This window comes from Egretta garzetta, unplaced genomic scaffold, assembly GCF_000687185.1.
Source record: "Egretta garzetta isolate BGI_Z169 unplaced genomic scaffold, ASM68718v1 scaffold74, whole genome shotgun sequence".
Lineage (NCBI taxonomy): Eukaryota > Metazoa > Chordata > Aves > Pelecaniformes > Ardeidae > Egretta > Egretta garzetta.
The window spans coordinates 1,546,315-1,555,081 of NW_009259427.1; positions in this window are offsets into that span (position 1 = coordinate 1,546,315).

Here is an 8,767-nt window from a genome sequence, read left to right on the forward strand (position 1 = left end):
ATATGATTAAAATTTTCTTTTCAATAATGTGATATTTGAAGATGGAGAAGGCCTAGAGGAAACATGGATAGTGCTCTGGATAAAGTTCTGACCACTAGTTTATTACATATGCATTCATCATAATATCGCCTTCAAAGAGAGAAAAACCTTGCACTGCAACCTTTCCCTCAGCCAGGGACCCCAAGGGGATGGAGGCATCCAAGCTATGTGCTTGATTCAGACTTATGCACTCTACAGAGTGCACTTGAACACACTCCTCTGCTCAAACACTGCTTGGCTGTCTGATTGGCATCAGACAGGCTGTGTGTGACTGTCTGCCCCATTGGGGTGGTAAACTCACCCCACTGAGTTTACAGGGTTCCTAGATGCCACATGCTTTCTTTTTCTCACCATGCAGGGTGGTAGGGCAGGGGGCACAGATAGGCACTTTTTTCATCCTCTGACACCTAAATTGGAAGTGCTTATCGTGTTTTTACACATCTTGTCCTTTAGCTTAATTTTTGCACCTACTGTCAGCAGAACGCTGAACAAGCGTCTGGAAAATCCAAAGGCAGGTATCCTGAACTAGGCACATTGATGGATACTTCAGAGATAACTTGGCCTTAGCTTTCTGCTTTTCTAAAATTCAAATAATGATTGTTACTTACCTTGAGGGCATACTGGGAAGCTTAATTCATTAACTGTGTTCATAAAGCAGAGCAGTATCTTTTGGCTCCTAATTTAAATTCAGTAGCCAATGTTAAGTTCCTAAATCAATATGTAGAGATGTGAACAAAAAAGATTTGCCTTTCAAAAGAGTTTGGGTCCATTCATCTCTCAGCAAGAGCTCTCCTACTCTTTCTACTTTTAATTGAGTCAGCTGAGAATTGGGAACCAAGTATCTGACCATTATGATCTAAATTTGTGTTTATCAGAGCAAAAATCCAGTCTAAACAACGTGGCTATTACACTCCCCACAATAGCAGCTATCTATGATTAAAGTGTTATTCTCATTAACTTCATTATAAGCCTCTGCAAGATACATCACTGACGGGAACTTTCTGAGTCTGTCCCTGCCCTGACCGAATGCCTTTCATGCATATTTGCAACCACATCTGAGCAAATGCACATACTTACATGTGAACATCTCAGATGTCCACACCATACTCTTACCTCTGCAGGACCATGGAGGAGTTTTATCTCCTCCTAAACCAGCAAGTATGTTGGCTTTTTCTTTCCTTTATTTCCTCCCTATTTCATGGAGCATCTGTCCACAGTATAATTATATTATATGAGGACTGGAAATGATCTGAACTTATGTGTCAAATGTAGCTTTCCCCACCCCCTACCCCTCTTATCCTCTCATTTCTTTTTAGATGCCAGCTTCATTCCTTTCAGCTTCCTTTGAAGCAGCTGATGGTTTCAGGTGATGCCATTGGTTTGACAAGGAAGCCTAAATCATTGAATATAATATCATTGTCATTCTTCAGGGTTTCTGCTAGCTACCTAGAGGCATGACGGAGGAGCTGTTTCCTTCTTAGGTATAATTTGCCTCCTGGGATGCTTTAGAGGAAGATTTTACTTCTCTCTGAATCACTGCAGATTGCTACAGACAGGCATAGGTGATAAGTTGTCTCTTTGCTGGTGAGTCTCACTGACACGCTCACACCCTTGGAGGAGGGCACATGCCCCTCAGATCAGAGTGGCGTGGAGTGCTGGAGCTGGATTTTGGCCTTGTCTGTAGCATTTTGCACTGCCTGCCTCCTATGAGGACTGGAGGATGTTATGGCAAAGCCCTTGATCTTCTTTGCACGCCATACTGTAGTGGTGGCATTCGATTTTTTGATTATAAGTCTTGGCGCAGGCTCTTATAAATGGTTTATTGGCCTGTGAAGGTAGGCGGAATAAATGTTTTATAGACCTTTCTATAGTACACCTTTATTATACACTTGTTTATAATTGTAAGGAATTGAACTTGTTGAACCAAGTAGTCCAGTCCAGTGTTTGTATGTTCACTTTGGTGTGACCAGTTCCTTAATCAGCCAAACACTTTCAATGGCTTTTTCAAATCTGCTTATGCAATTGATTTCTAATTATTGCTGCACTGCATTGTATGTAAAGACAACAACAATCTAGACTAGTCCAAGCTTTAACCAGTTGTTGATGTGGTGAACTTGCAGTACAGTCTGCATTTAGATAAGCCACTTGAGCCCCGAGGAGGAAACAATCCCATTTCAGGGAAGCATTTAAACACATACTCAAGAATAATTGCTTGAGATGACTGGGATTATTATAGGTGGATTTCCAAGGATTACCAAGACAAACAGGACACTGGGATAATGCAGTTAAGGCCTCCCCATGTTTACAGTTAACGGAGCACAAGGGAATAATGTGACTAGCACTTTGCTCAGATACATCAAAATGTAGGAAACTAATTAAGCAACCAGGCTTAAATTTTCTGGGAGGGAAGGGGAAATCACTGCCTTAGAAAGCATCCATGTTCCTGTCTGCAGTGCCACTCAAGATGCTCATCTGACTTGCTGAATTTGCATCACATCTGGATCTGACCTGGTCCAGTGGTCACTTCCAGCTGCTTTGGTGTTTTCAGACTCATTCTGAGAGATGATCTCTGAATTTCTATGGGTTCCCTAATGCTAAAGGCCCAACAGTTTGGAGAATGGCCTTAATTTTTCCCTATGTGTGATACTATGACAAGTCTCTTAGCCTCTTTCATTTCTATTTTTCTCCACTATGAAATAACCCATAACTCTACCTGCCACCAAGCTGTGGTAAAAGCAAACCAGTTTGTAAAAGTGAAAGCCATTTCTGTTTCTAAATACTCCCGCTCTTCTAGATTGTGGAGGGGAAATGGTCATGAATATACCAGGATTCGTCCTTGTTTCCTGCTAGGATATTTACACTTGTTTTGACCCTTTTTGTTAAGATACTGGGTTAATACCAGGGCAATGCCTGGAGTCTTCAGTGAGAGGTCTGAATCCACAGCACTGTTAAAATGAGCTGTAGCTCACTTTACCACAGAACAGAAATTATGAAGGAACAGACAGGGCACAAGGTTACGTGAGCCTTCCTAACCTTTCTTGTATTCCTTCAGTGCCAAAACCTTGTTCCCAGGAACATCTTTCTCATGCTCCTCTCTTGCCTTCCTTTTGGGTGGTCAATGGCAGAGGCCCAGAGTGCAAGTCAGGTGGTAAGAAGACTTCTCAGCAGGGTTTGAAGTCAAAAAAGATACAGAATGACTGGAGCCAAAGCTGTGAAGACCTGCCAAATCTGCTCTTAGCCTAGCTCTGCTAGAAGAAATTAGTACCTATCCTTACACCCTGTTTTCCATCTTGCTTTCCTTTGTTTCCTGAGGCAAAAAAATCAAAGTTCTTCCTTTATAGCTGTGTGAGATGTCAGTGACACTTTGAGCATTATACTGCATTAAGTACTCCATGCACTCCTCAACAAAACAGTTGAGAGAAAAGATCTTGAAAAGCTTTGTATTAAACAAGTGAAGACAAGAGGAACACAACACACCAGAGACACTGATAAACAAACAAAGGCCTTATCCGAACATATGTCTATAACCATTTTCAAATTATTAACAAATCACAATTTTTTCACTTTGGAAGAATGGAGAAATAAGCGGTGTTTAAACTTTTAAACAGTAAGACCTGTGGTCTCGCGCTTTATTGATTGTTTATCTCCCTGTATATTTCACTGCAACTAAACAGAAATGGTTCCTATTATATTCTATTCCTTTTAGAAAAAAAATAAAATCAAACATATCCTGCCTGGGAAGAAAGCCAAAATGTTGAAAAGATATGATGAATGAGAGTAGACATTAGCTGAAGCAGGAACACTGAACAAAAAATGCAAGGCATCAGCACGGTACTGCTTTTATTGTCACTAGCGAATCTGAAGACTGCCACTTATTAAAGCATAAGAACTTTTTTTTTTAACTTAATAGTCAACTCTGTGTAAAGTGAATTGTGGCTATTTTTAATTAAACATCCACCACTGCCACAACCAGCCTCTAAACAGACAGGCTGGAAAGTGCAAAAGGTATCCGCAAAGGCTGTTGTTGGTTGATTCCTGAGATGCACAAGAGAGCTACTCCATACTGGCTTCCAGAGCAGGAAGCCAGTGCCATCTTCTTCCCCATGCAAGCAGAAATCTTCAGCAAGAGAGTGTTATAGACACCTTTTCCTCAGTGGAGAATTTTCCTGGGTCACAAAGCCCCCAGTCACTTGAAAGTCAGCTCCAAAGTACAATGAAGTTTTTTGGTAATATTTCCATGGACCTTAAGGTTTCATTTAGTTCTGCAGACAGCATGAAATGCCCTACCATGCCCTAAACATCAACAGATATGACATGGGTCCTGTGGAAGATTCCTGACCCAATAGAGACCACGTAGGATGTGCCAAAAAGTCTAAGATGGTGCTAAGCACTTACGTTTATGCAGTGGGCACTAGGTGAATTACAAGCAGAGCCTTGTCACCATCCCTTCACACTGTCTCCTAAAACCTGACCTAGACAGTTTGCCAATCCAAATGAAACAGCCATGCACCAGTAAACTGAATTTGCTCCGTCCTGCTCACAGTTTTCTTGTCATGAATCAATTTCCAGGTGAAGATGTGTAGGTGTGCCGGTGCGGTACCACACCCAGGGTAGGAAAATCAGGCTCCCAAGAAACGCATTAATATGCTCATAGATCCTGGATCTGGCACATGTGACCAGTTTGTTGTCCAGGCAATGTGAGCTGGGCCCTCTCTGTACATTACTCCCTGGTATTAACATCAGCCATTTCCTGTAAGAGATGCATGCCTGGAACTGGGATTAAATCCCTGCTCACCTTTAATCTCAGACCTTCAAGTCTGAGCTTGAGTGATGCCTGTTAATATCAAGACTTCTGGAAGGATTTATGTGGATCTGTAGGCACCTAGATCTATCAAGCTTGCCAAGTACTCTTTTAGAAGCCTCTTTACCTCCATGTCAACTGCAACTGTGCTGGTAGTAGCATGGGTACCGTTCCTTGCTCTTGCCTTCTACCCCAGACAGGTTTTTGTAGGCAGGATGTCCCCCTGAGGAAGTCTGTGGAGGAGCCCTCTCTTCAAGAACACTGAGAAAACAGCTAATGAGACTAAACTGCTGGGGTTTTTTTCAGCATGAGCCTTTGCTCAGAATGAAAGATTCATATGGATTATAGCTATAAACAAAGCTCTTCCTGAGCTTCTACATAGCTCAGGACAGGTCTGCGTCCTCCTCTGCAGTTCCCTCAAAAGAGGTGGCAGCAGATCTATCTGCCCAAAGTGGCCTACTCAATCATAAATGGGGTAAATCCCAGCATCAAGTCGATAAATTAATCTTCCATCACTGTATCTAAAAAAGCCACCCACCTGGTGCATATCTTCTCTTAGGATCTAAACTAGCAACACATGGAACTCAACACAAGCCAGCAAGAAACAATGAAGAGGTTTTATGTTCCCTAGATTTATCTAAAGCCCAGGAGTTGCTCCTGCATACCTGCGCAGGATTATTAATACAGCCAACATTTGTGAGAGCCATTTTGGCTGACGCATGAACTGCAGAATCACTGCCTGTCAGATCTGTGACCAATGTGGCCTGCGATAGCAGACTCAGCCCGGGTGCACTTAGCTCACTGTCTGGGACACATTTAAAGCTCTTTGTTTTCATTATGAGATAAGGATTTGCCAATCCTAGTACTTCTATGTACTGACAGCTTAACGGCTGATGTCAGATTTTGCTGAAAAATGAGTTAATTTATGATTGCATGAAATGTTTGTCAAAAAGACAAAACACTTGGATCTGTTGGCAGTATATAAAACTATAAATACTAGAGAAAATAGTGACAAGAGCCAACGTTTATTAAAATTATGGCCTCTAACGTTTTCAATAACCTCTTTCATTTGTTTATTATTATTTCGCATCAGGAGGTTTCTAAAACCATACAATCCAAGCAGCCAGAGCATGTCTAGAATACAGGTGGACAGCAAGCTTCAGCGTGAAGGACTCGGGAAGGGGCACAGGCAGAGACAGGATGGAAGTCTGTCTTCACATTTAGTCATCTTTAGACTTCTCCATAGATGAGTCCCACCACGTCTTCTGCCAGAGGTGCTGCTCCTTATCCAGTGACTTTCTGATGTCTTTATGACAGCTACTTGGATAGTAATCATGGAAGAACAACAGGAAAGTAAAAAGCAAGCTGTCTCACTCCTGACCTTCTGAAGCCACTATGGAGAAGTGAACGCCTTATTGTCAAGGGTCATGGTTGCATCTGGAGTCCCCAGATGACTCCTGATCCGTGAGTTCATCAAGGATCTTGGTGCACTGAACAAGGCAGGGACTTTCTCTAACCAGCTGTTCTTGTTTACTCCCACCCACCCCCTGCTTGCTTTGGATCCTGGATCCCTCCAAGAGGTAGGCTTCTCTTCAGCTGTACTCTCTCCTTGCTATCTATGTCACTGATCAGAAGTCCAGTGTGCCAGTCCTCACACAGCTGCAGAAGAGGAGCCTTGCTGTAGTGAACCTTACATCTAAAGGCTGGTAGATAAAGGACAGAAAGGGAACTAGAAGTCCAGAGAAAGCAAGTAAATCACCTGAGGGTAAATCATGACTGAACTTAGGTTTCTTGACATAAAGCTTAGCTCCACTAATAGTGCCCCTTAGTGGTTTTCTCCCTGTCCTAACCTGTCTTTCATATTCATTCCTATTGTATTTTCATGCATATTGTTCCCCTTTTATCTATACCTTTCTCTCACTGTTAGGGGAATTTCCTGGACTTCATGTTCTTCTACCTTGTTCTTTGCTTCACTAATGTTTTATTCCTGCTACTGGCCCCCAGTGAAAATAACACTGTGGCTTTCATTTCTTCATTTATTCTTTAGTGTTTGCATGTCTCAGGCTGCTCTCGGCCATGCTGATCCAGAAAGCAACCAAGGAAAGAACCACCACTATGAGACCAGCAGGCTTCCAGACAGCCAGCATGACAGAGTCACTCCACTGACAATGCGTGAGCCTTCCCACAGTGTTTGCTCCAATTTTCCATTTATCTTGGTTTTAAATAGATTGTCCAATCATTCCTTTAGGGGACTATAGCGTATTGCTCAGCACTTAATCATTGTCATTTATTGGCTCTGCTATGCGCAAGATACAATTCCCTTTCCATGGAGCATGCAACCCCAGTCAGTCTCCTCTCAAATCAGGCTCCAGTCAATGTCACGGAGATATTTCCACTGATCAATATTGAGATTGCTATGAACCTGTGTATTTAGTAATACTAAACCCCTATGTTAACCTGAACACTGGGAAAAGCTTAAACTGTTATTTCTCTTATATACTCAAATCTGGAGGTGGAAACATGAGTTCTGGGGAAAGCCTGAATGGAAGACGTATGCTTCTTTGTCATTTTGATTCTTTCTGTGCGATTAAGTGTGTAGTGACTTTTGACATGTCCTTGGCATCCAAGGCGGCTGGACAGCTATGCCACAGGACTTACAGGAAAGGCAGTTTCAGGAAGGATGCCTTAGGGACTCTGAAGCAATCCTAGATTCCTTTAACCAGTCAACTAGATGGTGCTCCCCTTCCTGCCAAGTCCAAAACAGGAGTGTAGTAGGGCACAATTTCAAGCTTAGCTTATCACATTTCCCAGGATGTTATCTCCTCAATAGCTAGCAAGGAACCAACTGCATGATTGAGACCCCTATGGCCCTTAGATTCCCACTTGCCCTTTACTTCTGCTGCTGAAGAGAGGGAGTAACAACTCACTCTCTCAAATCACCTTGTCTAATTCGTGTAGAGAGCTGGGGTGGAGACCTGAGCAAAGAAAATCATATATTCTGACAGAATGTTTTCTAGGTTTTTTTAGGAGAAGCTTTGGCCATCACAGATCCCTTTTTGGCTTGGAGGGAAGACCTAGTCAGATAAATGGCCATTATAAGGATGTGGTCCCTTGATCATGAAAGTGTGAGCACTCAGGCAAAGAAACTGCATGAGCAGAAAACAAAGATACAACTGTAGCAGTTAACCTATTCCAGTACTTAGAGGGTCATAGTAATGCTAAATACTCTTTCCTATTGGGACTATTGCCACAAAAAAGGCACTCTGAAGACAACATACAGTTTTTTTCGAGAGACATTTGCCTCAGCCGCTCTTTGAGGGATCAAGTCATGGTCTTCATCAGTGCTCCCAATAAGTCCTCAGCAGTGTGTCAGTCACTCATGTTTTCAAAAGCATTTGTCATGTCAAACATTTCTCATGAAGTCTAAATGTCTCTCCACACAGGCTGCATTACCAGCCAACCCACTCTTCCTAGTGCCTTTACATTAATACAGCAAAGATCTTCAGTCATTATGCCTTAGGACACTGAGGAGATGGTGGGTTTTGCTGCCAACAGAAGAGTCGACACTGAGCAATTTCACTGGAGTTGTGCACATGCAATCATAAGGAAAGATATTGTCAAAGAAGCAAAGAAAATGAATAGATGCTTTTAATTACATGATCAATTTGTCATGATGTGGCAGGTTAACCCTGGTTAAAGGCCAAAATTCCACCCAGCTGCTCACTCATTCTCCTTCCACAGGACAGTGGGAAAAAATAGGATGAGAAACCTTGTAACTTGAGACAAGGACAGGGACATCACTTACCAGTTACTTTCATGGGAAAAACAGTCTCAAAACAGGAAAATTAATTTAATTTCTTTCCATTTAAAACACATTTGGATAGTGAGAAACAAACTAAAACAACACCTTCCCCCCATCCTCTTTCC